This window comes from Euprymna scolopes, chromosome 36 (assembly GCF_053919585.1).
Source record: "Euprymna scolopes isolate OS-2025 chromosome 36, ASM5391958v1, whole genome shotgun sequence".
NCBI classification, from domain to species: domain Eukaryota; kingdom Metazoa; phylum Mollusca; class Cephalopoda; order Sepiida; family Sepiolidae; genus Euprymna; species Euprymna scolopes.
In genome coordinates, this window is record NC_136517.1 from 73,993,470 (window position 1) to 74,006,694 (window position 13,225).

General features: G+C 32.9%; 1 protein-coding gene and 1 non-coding gene across 2 annotated transcripts in view; both read left to right on the forward strand.

The window, feature by feature from the left end:
* The window catches only part of LOC145260602 (signal recognition particle 9 kDa protein-like), a 69,676-nt gene that overhangs the window by 10,941 nt on the left and 45,510 nt on the right, over window positions 1–13,225 (forward strand). The gene's annotated exons all lie outside the window — the stretch shown is intronic.
* Trnac-aca (transfer RNA cysteine (anticodon ACA)) lies at window positions 830–902 on the forward strand. The gene has a single exon. It is a non-coding gene; the product is annotated as a tRNA-Cys (tRNA).

Consider the following 13,225-nt stretch of genomic DNA (forward strand, 5'->3'; position numbering starts at 1 on the left):
AAATACTGCACATGCACGCAGACATTTAGTCTTATGTCAAAGTTCGTACATGTTTGTATTAATAAAAAAAAAAAGTAATATAAGTAGCTCTATTATTATATCAACCCAGTTGAAATTCTGTGGATTTTTATCCTGTGAATACATAGTTAACCTGCACACACACACACACACACGCATGCACATCATATTCAGACATTGAGTTATATATATATATATAGGTTGACCAAAAAAAACAGGACATTCAATTGTTTTTCTGAGCATTTTACAGTCAACGGAGAAAAAAAGGCCAAAGACCTTAGTGTTTTGATGTGATGTTTTGAATATAATAAACTAGTCATGACCAAAGTTTCAGTTCATTCAGACAAAACGCTAAAAAATGGGGCCTAATTAGAATTGGGGCACGTTTTTTTGGGTCAACCTGTATGTGCATATATATATATATATATATATATATATAATGCATTTTTTACTCACGCTTTTCTGTGTGATATTAGTCATTTCACCTATTTCATCTGCATAAGTTTCTTTTCTAGTAAAAAAAATATATCTATACTATTAATAAAATTCTGAATGTTTATTTATGTGTGTGTATATATACCAATAAGACTTTCTAACGGATGCACCGAATTGAAAAATTCTTTTTTTCCCTGAAAGATGTGTCCTTATCTATATATGGTTCGTAACGAACAATGCTGAGTTGCACAAAAAGCCTGAAATAAGGGTTTTTGGGGCAGTTTCATGCAATTGTCAAAAAAAGTTACCTGCCTCTGTCAATGGAATTTAGCACTGTCTGTATACAGTCGCGGTAACATCTTTCGGCATATGGGAAAGATTTGTGGCGCAATGGATAACGCGTCTGACTACAGATCAGAAGATTCCAGGTTCGAATCCTGGCAAGTTCGTAATTTTAACCATAATTTTATCCAATGTTTACTCATTATCCTTACCCTTAGTTCACAGGGTATTTTTGTTTTTTTCAGTGACTTTGTTTTGTGCATATGGGAATTTCCCATACTCAGAGTTCATAATGTAAGCGTTGATGGTAAGATGATGTTGAGTGTACTCAATATTGTTTGACCCGTCATTGTGTGTGCCAACGCGACGCAGCCACTAGTATAAAATAAAATTGAAATTCGAGATTGGGTGGGGGTAAGCATCTGTAATATAGAAATCTTTGCAGATGACTGAAATATTTCATTCAGAACCAAATGTCAAAATCTCAATGTTCGCATTGGAGCAACATAATGAGTTTGTTTCAAATGCAGCGTTTTCATGTTGAACTTCATCTTTTGTAAAAACTTTAATTCCTATCGACTTTTCTTATAGTTTAAACTGGTGCTAGCAGATTAGACGGTCTGAAGATGATGTTATCCCCCCCTCCCTTTGTAGAGCTCAGTCGTGTACTATAAGACCAAGAACAATTTTCTTCTACAAAACAACCAAACCAATCATCATGAATAGATATTTGGAGATATAAAGAATTGGAGCATTTCCAGAATGATTGAATTCAGTATTAAATAACCCGAAAAGGGTTGATATGCCATAAAATAAAACGATCGAAGCAATCGTAGTTTAAATAATCATTGTGAATTCTTCTGTACTTCCTTTATAATTCGTTCATACAATCAGTTCGCATGAGGTTGAAATGCTCTGTTGCAATTGCTAAGTGGAAGATATGATTTTTTAAAAATTTATTTAAATATGAATAAGATATAATTATATACTTTGAAACATAATGCTTAAACTTAATAAAGGTAGACTTGTAGAATTTTACATTTGAAAATCCAAATACAATGTTGCTTGTCAACATGCACACTTCATCTGTATGTGAATATTTTAGATGCTAGGAGGAAGGGCAAATGATACAAGATAAAATGATAAAAGTGTTGAATATAATGATGTAAATAATGAAAGGGAGAGGGGATCTATTATGGCGTCAATATCCTGACTTTGATTGTTTTTATAAGGATTACAGTCAATGTCAAAGCTATTAAAGTGTGTGTGTGAGTTAGAGGAGAGAGAGAATGTGTGTGAAGAAACTTCTCTACCTACATACTCAACAAATGTTTTATCTACAAACTTGAAATTTAGTATATAAGATATTCAAACGTGGAAAACCAAATTAGTTTTCATCTGAAAAAAACGGGCTGCTAAGGGGTTAAAAATGAAAAATTGGTACTTAAGGGTCATCGGATTTTTATCTGTTTGTGAACTGCTTTATAACTGTGCATGGATGACTCGTTCACATTCCGTTAAGAATAAGTAGGTTTGAAAAGACTTTTTTAAAGATCGTGTCAAGCTGACTTAATGGTTATCATACTTGACTCACTGACTTACAAAAAGTGAACTGTTTAGAAAAACAATACTTGCATGCACATGTCTCTTTTTTTCGTTTTTGTTTGTTTTTTGGAGGTTTTTTCTATAAGGAATTTAACATTACATTTAGTACCGGGTTTATATGTTATGGCCCTTCTCTTTTGATGAGAAGAATTAGTTTTGAAATGCTGTAATCTAAAAGGTTTGTTTTTTTTTTTAATTTTTCCCCTTTACTTTTCCTTATTGTTTTGATGATATAATAAAGTTATGTATAACCTTTATTCCTGATCTTTCATTTAATAAATACACACACTAGCAGGTCACTCGGCGTTGCTTAATCATAAAATACACTGAAATGATATTTTAATTCATGCAGAGTTGCTATTTATTTTTATAGAACCAATTCTTGATTGATTATTATATTGTACCCAATATATAGTAGTCCTCCAGCGGTGCCCAGTCATAAAGTACACTTAAGTATAATATTTTGATTCATACAGATTTTATATTTATTTTTGTAGGGCCAATTCTCTATCGATTAGTATATTGTACCCAATATATAGTAAAAAATGAACATCACTTTGGTCTCATCAGCTAGAATCAAAACCAAAACATTAAACACTCCAGCCTTGATCGCTACTGTTTTTTAAGCTATCTACAGATAAGAAAAGTTAAAAATTAAGTGACTTCAAGTTATGAATGTATATTTGGGCATATGCAGAAGTAACAAGCTTAGTCGACTTAGGCCTGCCAAGATCAACTGTTTTTGTTTTTTTTCTTCAGCTTTGACTCTTAGCAGCTATTTTTACCTGCTAAAAACCAAATCGAAATTGTTCCAGAAGTTTAAATTCCCTATATTACAAGTTTCAAGTCTATAGACTAAAAGTTCAGAGTAGTTTGGTAGATTGTTCCGTGTGCGCACATGTAGACAAGGTCATTTTATATGTATGAGGACATGCCAAGTAGAAAAAAAAACAACACTTTTTGAAGAATCTTTTACGATTCAGAAGAATTTAATTTTAATGAACAAATTTTTATTTTAAAAAAATTCTTGCACTTGTCTGGTCTTTAATAAAATTTTGAATTTAAATTACCATCTTGATTAAATTAAAATCTTCATACACCTATCATTATATGTAATCAGTTTTTTAAAATAGTCAACCATATAGGAGCCTATTCGTGACCAGATACACACACCTTTATATTATATATATATATATATATATATATATATTATATTATAGGAAGTCCACTGTTTATATGGTAATTTAAACTTTTAATATCGATGTCTGTGACAAAAATTTTTTTTTTTTTTTTGTAAGTGTGTGTGTTTATAATATATATATATATATATATATATATATATATATATATATATATATTCTACCTTGTTTTTTAAATTGCCAGATCTATTTAAGCTCAATGAAAATGGATTGCTTGTATATCATTTGTAAACAATTTAAATACAAGTTTGTGTAAAAATTATTAATATCATTTTATTTAATATATTGTACGTCTTACACATGTTTTGTTGAATGATATATCAAACAACTCCTCAGAGACCCATATGAATCCATAAAAACTTTTTTTTTTAGAAAACGACCGAAGGTGGAATAAGAAACAGAATTCTTTTAAAGTCATAAGAGTAAAAATATTAATAAACTAAGATTGTTTCAGGAAGAAACCACCCCAGAAAAAAAAAACAGATGCCACTAGGGTAAAAGAAAAAATTTTGTGTAGGTATATGAGTCTCTGATGAGTTGTTTGTTATACCATTGAACGAAACATGTGTAAAAAATACCATATATCAAATAAAATATGAATGTGTTGTAAATATACTTGTGGTAATGTAATTATTTACAAATGATATATATGAGAAAGACGTTTTAACCTTTAAAAACTGGTAAAATTTATAACGCATTAACTTAAAATGAATGTTTTATACCAAATTGATAGTGTTATATAGTTAAATTTGTGCTCATTTTTGCATTAAATGCTAATTCCTATTAATAACAGTGCACTAAATAAATACCATACTACTTAGTATGCTGTACCTTATTACAAAGGTCCATACAAAATTTAAGCCAGATCAGCCAAATAGTTTTTGAGAAAGTGTAACAGACAGACTAACAAGAAGAAATATAATATAGTTAACAAATACTGACCCAGCAGGTCACAGATTATCTAGTTTATTATATAAATGGCAGTTGTGCCTGTGCATGTTCAGCTAAATCAAAGCTACACAAGACACTAAAAAATCTCATTCTTTTTCAGCATTTTCTCAGGCAGAATATGAACACATTTTTATGATATTCATTCTTTTGAGGGTCAACAAAATCAAAATTAGTTGGAAGGTTGACGACCTTTAGGACAATTTAAAAAAAAAAAATTTTTTTCTACCTTTTGATGTAAAAAAAAAAAAAAAAATCAATGCATGTTCTTGACCGCCAGAATGTAGTATCTGTACTGACATTGGTTGTAGGAGAAGGTGAGAATAAATATAGAGAAGTTTTAAAAGAAAGATGTTGTACATGTTTTCAACTCTTCTATTTTGTTGTTCATGTTCCAGGTAGTGTTGCTAGTATATAATAAAATCCATTCTTGAATTGTGGAAAAAAAAAAAAAAAAAGATTCATGGTCATCCATGTATTAATAATACCATTGTTATTATCTATTTATGTTGGCAATCTTAACTCCATAGAAATTTCACGGCCACAGCAGCTGTATTAATAACATTAACAGCAATCGCAATAATAGCACTATTAATAATTCAGTGTTTCTCTGTCTGTGTGGCACTAAGTGTTTGCTAATTAAAGCCTGGTTACATTTTTCAGAACGGTTCTTTATAATGTTTGTGAGGTTTTGAAATGAGGATCGATTATTTGGACTACTGTTCTCATTTTAAGTGTTGTTTTCACATTTCGGTCGCTGTAACCTCCAATCTACTTCAGGTGTATCTTGGCAAACTCTGGATGTTTCTGTAAAACTCAGGAATCTGCACAGAACTTGGAATGTTTAATCCACAAGGTTAGCATGCTTTTGTTCCGTCGCGTAGAAGTCCTAAGTTATTTGCAATTGTATTTTGACTGTTGCCTGCACTGACGATTGAACCTTCAACATCCCGAAGAGTATAACTTACAACTGAATTGTACCAAGTACTTTATCCACTACGCCATTAATCTGACAAATTACACATGAAGAAAGTTGAAGGTCACATCGATTGAAACGTTATGCAAATAACATTCAAGGTGAGAAATGTAGTTAGAATAATCCAAATAATACAGGTTTTTAGTTGTATTCAGCCATAACACATTTTCCATACTGCTCTATAGTCCAGGCTTATTCAATTCGTGCAAAATGTTAGGATCATCCCAAAGAAGTTTTTAAATTATTTTTTGTCAGGATTATTTCGTTTTCTTGCCAAAAATGAAAATATTTCTAAAAACGTAATGTAACATGTGGCCGCAGCAGAGATTGAACTCGCTACACAAGTTTGTAGTGTACTTCAAATCATGCCCGTAGCTGGATACTTGATGCTTCGCCAGGGGTATCAAGGGTATTTTTTTTTATTGTTACGCCATCACTAGATGGGGTGCCTACCATGGCTTAAGAGAGGCCCATCTACCTCGCGATACATACAGCGCCTCACCTTTCCAAATGGTCACTCATCTGGTACTGGCCAGGCTCAACATTGCTTAACAACAACGATTACGATTAGAGATGCTAAAAGGTGGATATTTCTAGCACCAGTAAATATAATATGAAGCTATGTTAGCAACTGTGATCATCTCAATAAAACCATTCTAAAGTCGACAAATCCATTTGTTATTTTTCTACTGTACATTTTTGTCAAATTTGATTCAGGTGAATATACACTATGATTATATTAGTGTCAACTCTATTTTGAGAGTTCCTGCTGTAGTAGATGTGGATCGGTTGTGGTATCACTGTCAGACCACAGGGGAAGGTAAAAAAAAAAAAATGAAATTTGAGGGAATAAGGATAGACTTGAAAACAAATCTGATAAATGAAGACCTAGTATGAGATAGGTTATCTTGGATGCCAATTTCTAAAAGCTGTCCAACACATGCCAGCATGTAGAATGAACGTTAAACTAAATAGGATGGTTTTTGATTAAATAAGACTGTTAAAATAAACTACAGTTTGAATATTTATCATTGGCAGGCTTTGCCTGTTCGCTATTGTACAATTTAATTGCTATTTATTACTTGAAATCATTGAAATGAAATGAATCAAGAAAACCTAGAAAACTAAACCTCCTCTTTTTCTCCTGACGATCACTAAGGGTTGAGATATATGGACTAAATATTACATTGTGTAACCTAGGAACAACAACAATTACGATTAGGATGCTAAAAGGTGGATATTTTAAGCTAATTTTAATCTCATTTGTTGCTGCAGAGTTTCTTTTTTGCCTTCTAGATTTGAAGTTAATTTTTTAAATTGACGTGAACACTAGGATACTTCAATTAAAAGTCAAATATGAACAGGTAAAATCATAGAAGAATAAAAGTCAATCAAATGCGGTCTAGGTTGTTTAAATAGTTACATTCAATTTAGTTTATACTTGCAGTTTTTGAAAAAATGACAAGTGCCGACTTTCTTTTTGGCAGCACTAAATATATGAGGTCTGTTGTGTTGGCTCTTTCCAACAAGTTCATCAAGTCCCGAATACTGTTTGTCCAAACACGGCAATCAAATATTCTGCTATAAGTGCAAATTATCCGCGGTTCCATCGATGGACTCCGAAAAGTTGAGGGCTCAGAATCAGTTCAAGATCCAGCTTCACTGTCCTGAGCCAAGTTTTGAGTTGACCACAACATTTTTCCAGCCTGGAAGGTCAGTGATTCATGGATGAAGTCACCTGGGTGTTAACGGACAATGAAGGCATCTGGCAAGGAGAAATTTTTGGAGAGAGTGAATCATGCAGCAAGCGCGAACTGTACTATTGGCGACTTATCAGTAAACATGGAGGATGCGGCAGATGCACAAATACTTCCTATTTGCATAGGTTACTTGCCTGCATAAGCCAAGTTTCGCAGCTATAAAAGAGAATGGTGTAGACGAGGGTTTGGTATAGCTTGACGTTGGTGTTCAGCTTTGTTTCTTTTTGAGAGACTAGAGTCGCGATCGAAATCTATAGAAGATGGTGCAAGCATTTCTGATGTGATTGGCCTGGTACAGTGATGATGGAGATCAGGTATTTGAACCTCTTCAGAGATTTTCGTGTTGAGGACAATCGACTATTTTTCATTTACCATCAGTTACTTATCTTACTGGCGTTTACGTTCATGCTGACCTTTAAAGCATAAAATTGTGTCTCGTCAATGATTAGTTGAATGTCTGAAGTTTTCACCAAATATGGTAATATGATCAGTGTAGTAGAGATCCGGTATTTGTAGATCACGATTTACTGTTACGCATGAATGTTGGCCAGGGCGTTCAATGTGATCCAATCAATGGCATAATTAAAGAGCATAGGCGAGAGAACGCATCCTTGTTCGACTCCAGAGAGAATGCCAAAGAAGCATAACTCCTGACCAAAGATGTGGACTTTAGTGCGAATGGAGAAATGGTAAGTTTTGATTAGATCGAGCAGTTTTGGAGGCATGCCATCAGCATGCATGGCCTTCCAAAGGGTTCCACGGTTAACAGTCAAATAAATACAGTGGTGAAGTCATTGAAGCAGATGTTCGTATATTGCTGGTAGCTCCAGTGATGCTCAAATATTCTTTGAATACAGTACATCCTCAGCCTGGGCGAAATCCACAGTAGCTTGGTCTTGTCTGTATGTCTGTTTCTAAAACTGCTTCAACTAGATGGTAACATTGATTTTTGCACTAATACCAATAAGGCTGATACTGCAACAATTACTGCAATGTTTGAATATTTCAGATGAAAGAGTGACTTCTCTGGCCACCTTGATGTTTTGCAACTTTTTCATGGTTTCATTAGAAATGGGAGGGGTGATGACACGGTCGGGTTCTTTTGAAGGAACAGTTGGTATCTGAGGGGTTTGACTGGATAAGTTAAGCATCGAAGCAAAGTGGTTACTTTCACATTTCGGTCACTGTAACCTCCAATCTACTTCAGACTTACTTTGTTAATTAAAGATTACTTCATTGCTACCTCTGAATTGTTTTGTGATCGATTAGAGAATTCTGTGCAACTTTCTTGTGTCGCTTAAAACGAGGCTTGCTCCATGTTTTCAGCAATTTTCTGCCAGTAAATGCTGCGATCAGCTTTTGTAGATTGAACAGTTTTATCACGCAATTGACAGAAATCACTGGAGCTGGAACATCGAACTTGTTTTCAGTTTGCAAGCTCAATTGTATGGCCTGATATCCAATGTTTGACATGTCTTTTGGTGGTGCCAAAAGTCTTCTGTGTTTGTTGCGATTGCTTTTGAAGAATTGGCACAGGTCCTCAACATTTGTCTCAGTTGATTGAAGTGCTTCAAGACTTGTAACAGTTGGATAGATGGATTTGAAAAAAGGTTTTAGTAGCTTCACACTTGAGCCATGATACATCATATTTCAGAAGGCGATGAATCTTATTTGCTTTTAGCCATAGACGTAGTTTTTCACAGACCATGACATGATCAGAACCACTGTCATTGCCTGTTTCTGCCCCACTACCCGTATGGCAGTCGAGCAAACTAGACACCCAGCGAGGCTTGAAGATGTGGTTGATTTGGTTCTGAGCAATACTCTCATTAGAGTACCAGGTCATGAGACAGTGTTTTGGATGTTGAAAACAGATGTTTAAGATTGAAAGTTGATTTGTTGCTGCAAAATTAATGCAACGTTCTCAGTTTGAACAATGATCCCTGATGGCAAACCAGTTGATGATATGCCTCTTATTAGTGTCTTAAACTCCTGTGCGCGTGTTGAAATCGCCTGCAGCTACCACAATGGGATATTATCTATAACAGTCTGGAAAGAATGTCGTTGGTAGGATCAAAAATGGAGGGGGATAGACTGTGATGGATATGTTAAAGTGTGTCACATAGACGTATTCAGGTGAGGTGAGATTGGATCCCAGGTAAGGAGGGCAGCATTTGTTGGATCACTCTGAGCACGTGTAAGGTCTTGCTGTCCCAAGTTGTCAGTAGGACCCCTGCGGTGGATATAATACAACACATCTGCTTGAGGGACTTTAATGGATCTACTGCCTGTGTTTGCAAATCTGACTTTTGAAAGGCAGGCGACATGGACCCTGTACTGATGGAGAGCAAGAGCTGTGAATGTTTGTTTCTTCAGATTTCATTGTTCAAACATTCCAGCGTGCAAAGTTGTGCAGTTGATGAAATAGTTCAGTTTGCTGATTTGATACTCGCAGTGCTGGGACGACAAGCACGTCGAATCCTGTGGATGCTGTGGTCAATGCTATATTCATACATGGATTCATTGAAGTGAGTAACAAGGGAGTTTAAAATTTGCAAATGGTCCTCAAATCCATATGTTTATTCCCATGAAGGAAGTTTTGGATTTTCTGTTCAGTTATAGTCCCAAACTTTCACTTATGTACTCAACCTGTTTTGCAGAATCAGGGAGTTTGACTGGTATAGGTGGTGGGGTTAGAATGATGACTGATCCTGCAGGATCAACATTTGCTTTTTCCTTTGTTTTTATACATAGCTAAACATTTTTCTTTTTTTAATTTGATTATTTGATCCCAATGGTTGATACACAAATGATGAGCGTTGAATCATTTTTTTATTTTTTTTTTATTTTAAAATAAACTTCAGTTTTTTTTTTTGTTTTTTTTTCTTTTTTTATAAATAGTGAAACATTAAAGAATATATATTACTTTAAGTTTTTAAAAAATTACAATGTTATATGGATAAATTCCAACCCAGAAAACAGCAATTTCTTCTCTCCTTTTGTATTCATAAAATTTGAATTTGCGAACATGATAATTGAAGTGAGCCGGACATATGTAGATTCACTCATATTCTTTACTGGCAGTTAAGCCTGGCTTTGCTCGGGCACTATGTACTGTTCATAACTTGCAATATGTGTGAATGCACTTTATGTAAGATTTCAAATGTTTAGACCAAAAATTGTCTGAGTAATTTCGACCCATATCAATTAAAAAGCTTGCCCTATCTCTGAATACCCTTTATGTAAAATTTCAAATGTTTAGACCTGAGTAATTTTGTAGACCACAGAGGTTAAATTTTTTTTTAACTTTGACCCCTATTAGGACCCCTTGTTTTAGGCTCAAATCAAGTTATTAAGTTAGATCCATGTCAAAGGAACCTATATCTAAAATTTCAAGTGTTTAGACCCCCAAATTGGCGGAGGAGTTTGATAGAGTTCTCAAAGGTCAAATCGTTGAACTTTGACCCCTTAACAACCAAATTTCTGGCCGAAAACGGATTACAAAGATTTTTCAAATCTCAGTACCCTGTATATCAAATTTCGAGTCTGTAGACTGAAAATTGACAGTTACACGCACAGACAGACGGACAGACACACATTCACTTTTATAGATATATAGATAGATAAGAGAACTGCTTCATGAGTGAAGCTCTGGCTGTATTTCGAGTTTTCATAATGCATGACTTTGGGAACAATATCTTCCAAAATTAAGTCTTCAGGAAAATCTTTTGATTGAAATTTTTTTTTTTAGATGTCTGCCTCATCCATTTTGATCTCCAAATTTTCTTGATATAAAAATTAAATTTGCATATTTGATTATTGAAGCAAGGACACATGTAACTCCACTTTTTTGTTGTATTAATTTATGAATGTTGGTGATCATTTAAAAAAAAATGTCTAATAAGTATAGCTCTGTAATGTTAATTGTGATAACAATCACTAAAACTTTAGTGAATAAACTAAGTCATTCATTATGAGTAACTATCCTTAATGTCAGACCTCGTTTCACACAAATTATATTCCTTCTTGAATTCAAAACAAAGAATTATTTGAAGTTCACTTAAACTTTTGCAGCCCAGTTTTATCATACTTGATAAGATCATACACATTAAGAAATCTAATAATGTCTCTTATGTTGTTCTGCCCTATTTCACAATTTCTTTTCTTTTCGGCTTTTGTTTATATTTTTGTTTAAAACAAAATTCAAAAAGAGGCAGCTACTACTATTATAACCAACTACTTCTAAACTAAAGTTGACAACAAGCTATCTCATTTAACCTTGTGGTGGCAAGAAGTAATTGGTAAAGAAAGAGTGGGAGAAAACTGACCCTGTTTTTTTTTTTTTTTTTTTTTTTTTTTTTTTTCTTTTTTTTTATGACAATAGGTGAGACTAATCCAGGTCTTCTTTTGAAGTGAGGTCACACAACCTCTCGGATGGGGTGGGGGGCACTTTTCTATTGCTCAGTGGTTGTTAATACTTCATTCTACTATTGTTGTCACATGCCTGACCTTTCCAATGGCCAGTGTGACCTATTTAAGCAGGTTTGATTTTTGTTTGTTTTATTCCTCTTTGGCAAACTTTACAACCTCCTCTCACCAAAGAGTTTCAATGAGGTGAAATACTTGAAGGCTTCTTTGCTTTCAATTATCTTTCTTCTTTATCTGAAGAGTTGACTTCATTTGAGCATTTTTATTTCTCATGTATTTCTATATCTGAGTGAGATTTAATTGCAAAACCAAGTGCAAACTAATAACCTTTATCAAAATATTCACTCTTTCCAGTTTCTCTTTACTATCCAATAAAATTTTTGGAGCTGTCAATTCCAGTCCTAGCGTTACTTTACCTAGAGTTATTTTATCTTTTCAAAGATGTTTTGATGGAAATTTTTTTTTTTCTCCAAAAAAAAATCAAGGAGAGTGATCTTGTAAATTCACCCTTGTACAAACTTTTACAGTTCAAAACTTATACAGGTTAGCTACCCACCTGAAATTCTATTCTTCATCTCATGACTTATACAGATTGACTGTCCATTGGAAACTCTTCTAAAATTAAACATGGCTTTCAATTCAAAAGTCCTCAATCTATTTGCTCCAATTCATGTTGTCTGTGAATGTTAAACCAAGGAGTCTGAAGGAAGAGCTTTTCGGTAGCATATTATTAGTCAATAAATATTCAGTTAGTGTTATTAATCATATTATTAGTCAATAAATATTCAGTTAGTGTTATTAATCATATTATTAGTCAATAAATATTCAGTTAGTGTTATTAATCATATTATTAGTCAATAAATATTCAGTTAGTGTTATTAATCATATTATTAGTCAATAAATATTCAGTTAGTGTTATTAATCATATTATTAGTCAATAAATATTCAGTTAGTGTTATTAATCATATTATTAGTCAATAAATATTCAGTTAGTGTTATTAATCATATTATTAGTCAATAAATATTCAGTTAGTGTTATTAATCATATTATTAGTCAATAAATATTCAGTTAGTGTTATTAATCATGTTATTAGTCAATAAATATTCAGTTAGTGTTATTAATCATGTTATTAGTCAATAAATATTCAGTTAGTGTTATTAATCATATTATTAGTCAATAAATATTCAGTTAGTGTTATTAATCATATTATTAGTCAATAAATATTCAGTTAGTGTTATTAATCATATTATTAGTCAATAAATATTCAGTTAGTGTTATTAATCATGTTATTAGTCAATAAATATTCAGTTAGTGTTATTAATCATATTATTAGTCAATAAATATTCAGTTAGTGTTATTAATCATATTATTAGTCAATAAATATTCAGTTAGTGTTATTAATCATATTATTAGTCAATAAATATTCAGTTAGTGTTATTAATCATGGCAGTCAGCGATTGAGAAGGTTTCTTGTCATTGCTAAACAAAAGAAGTTTAATTTTAGTAGCATTAAATGTTACCATCCATTTACATCCCCATTCCACTACAGACCGAAGGTCTTTCTCTAAGGTTT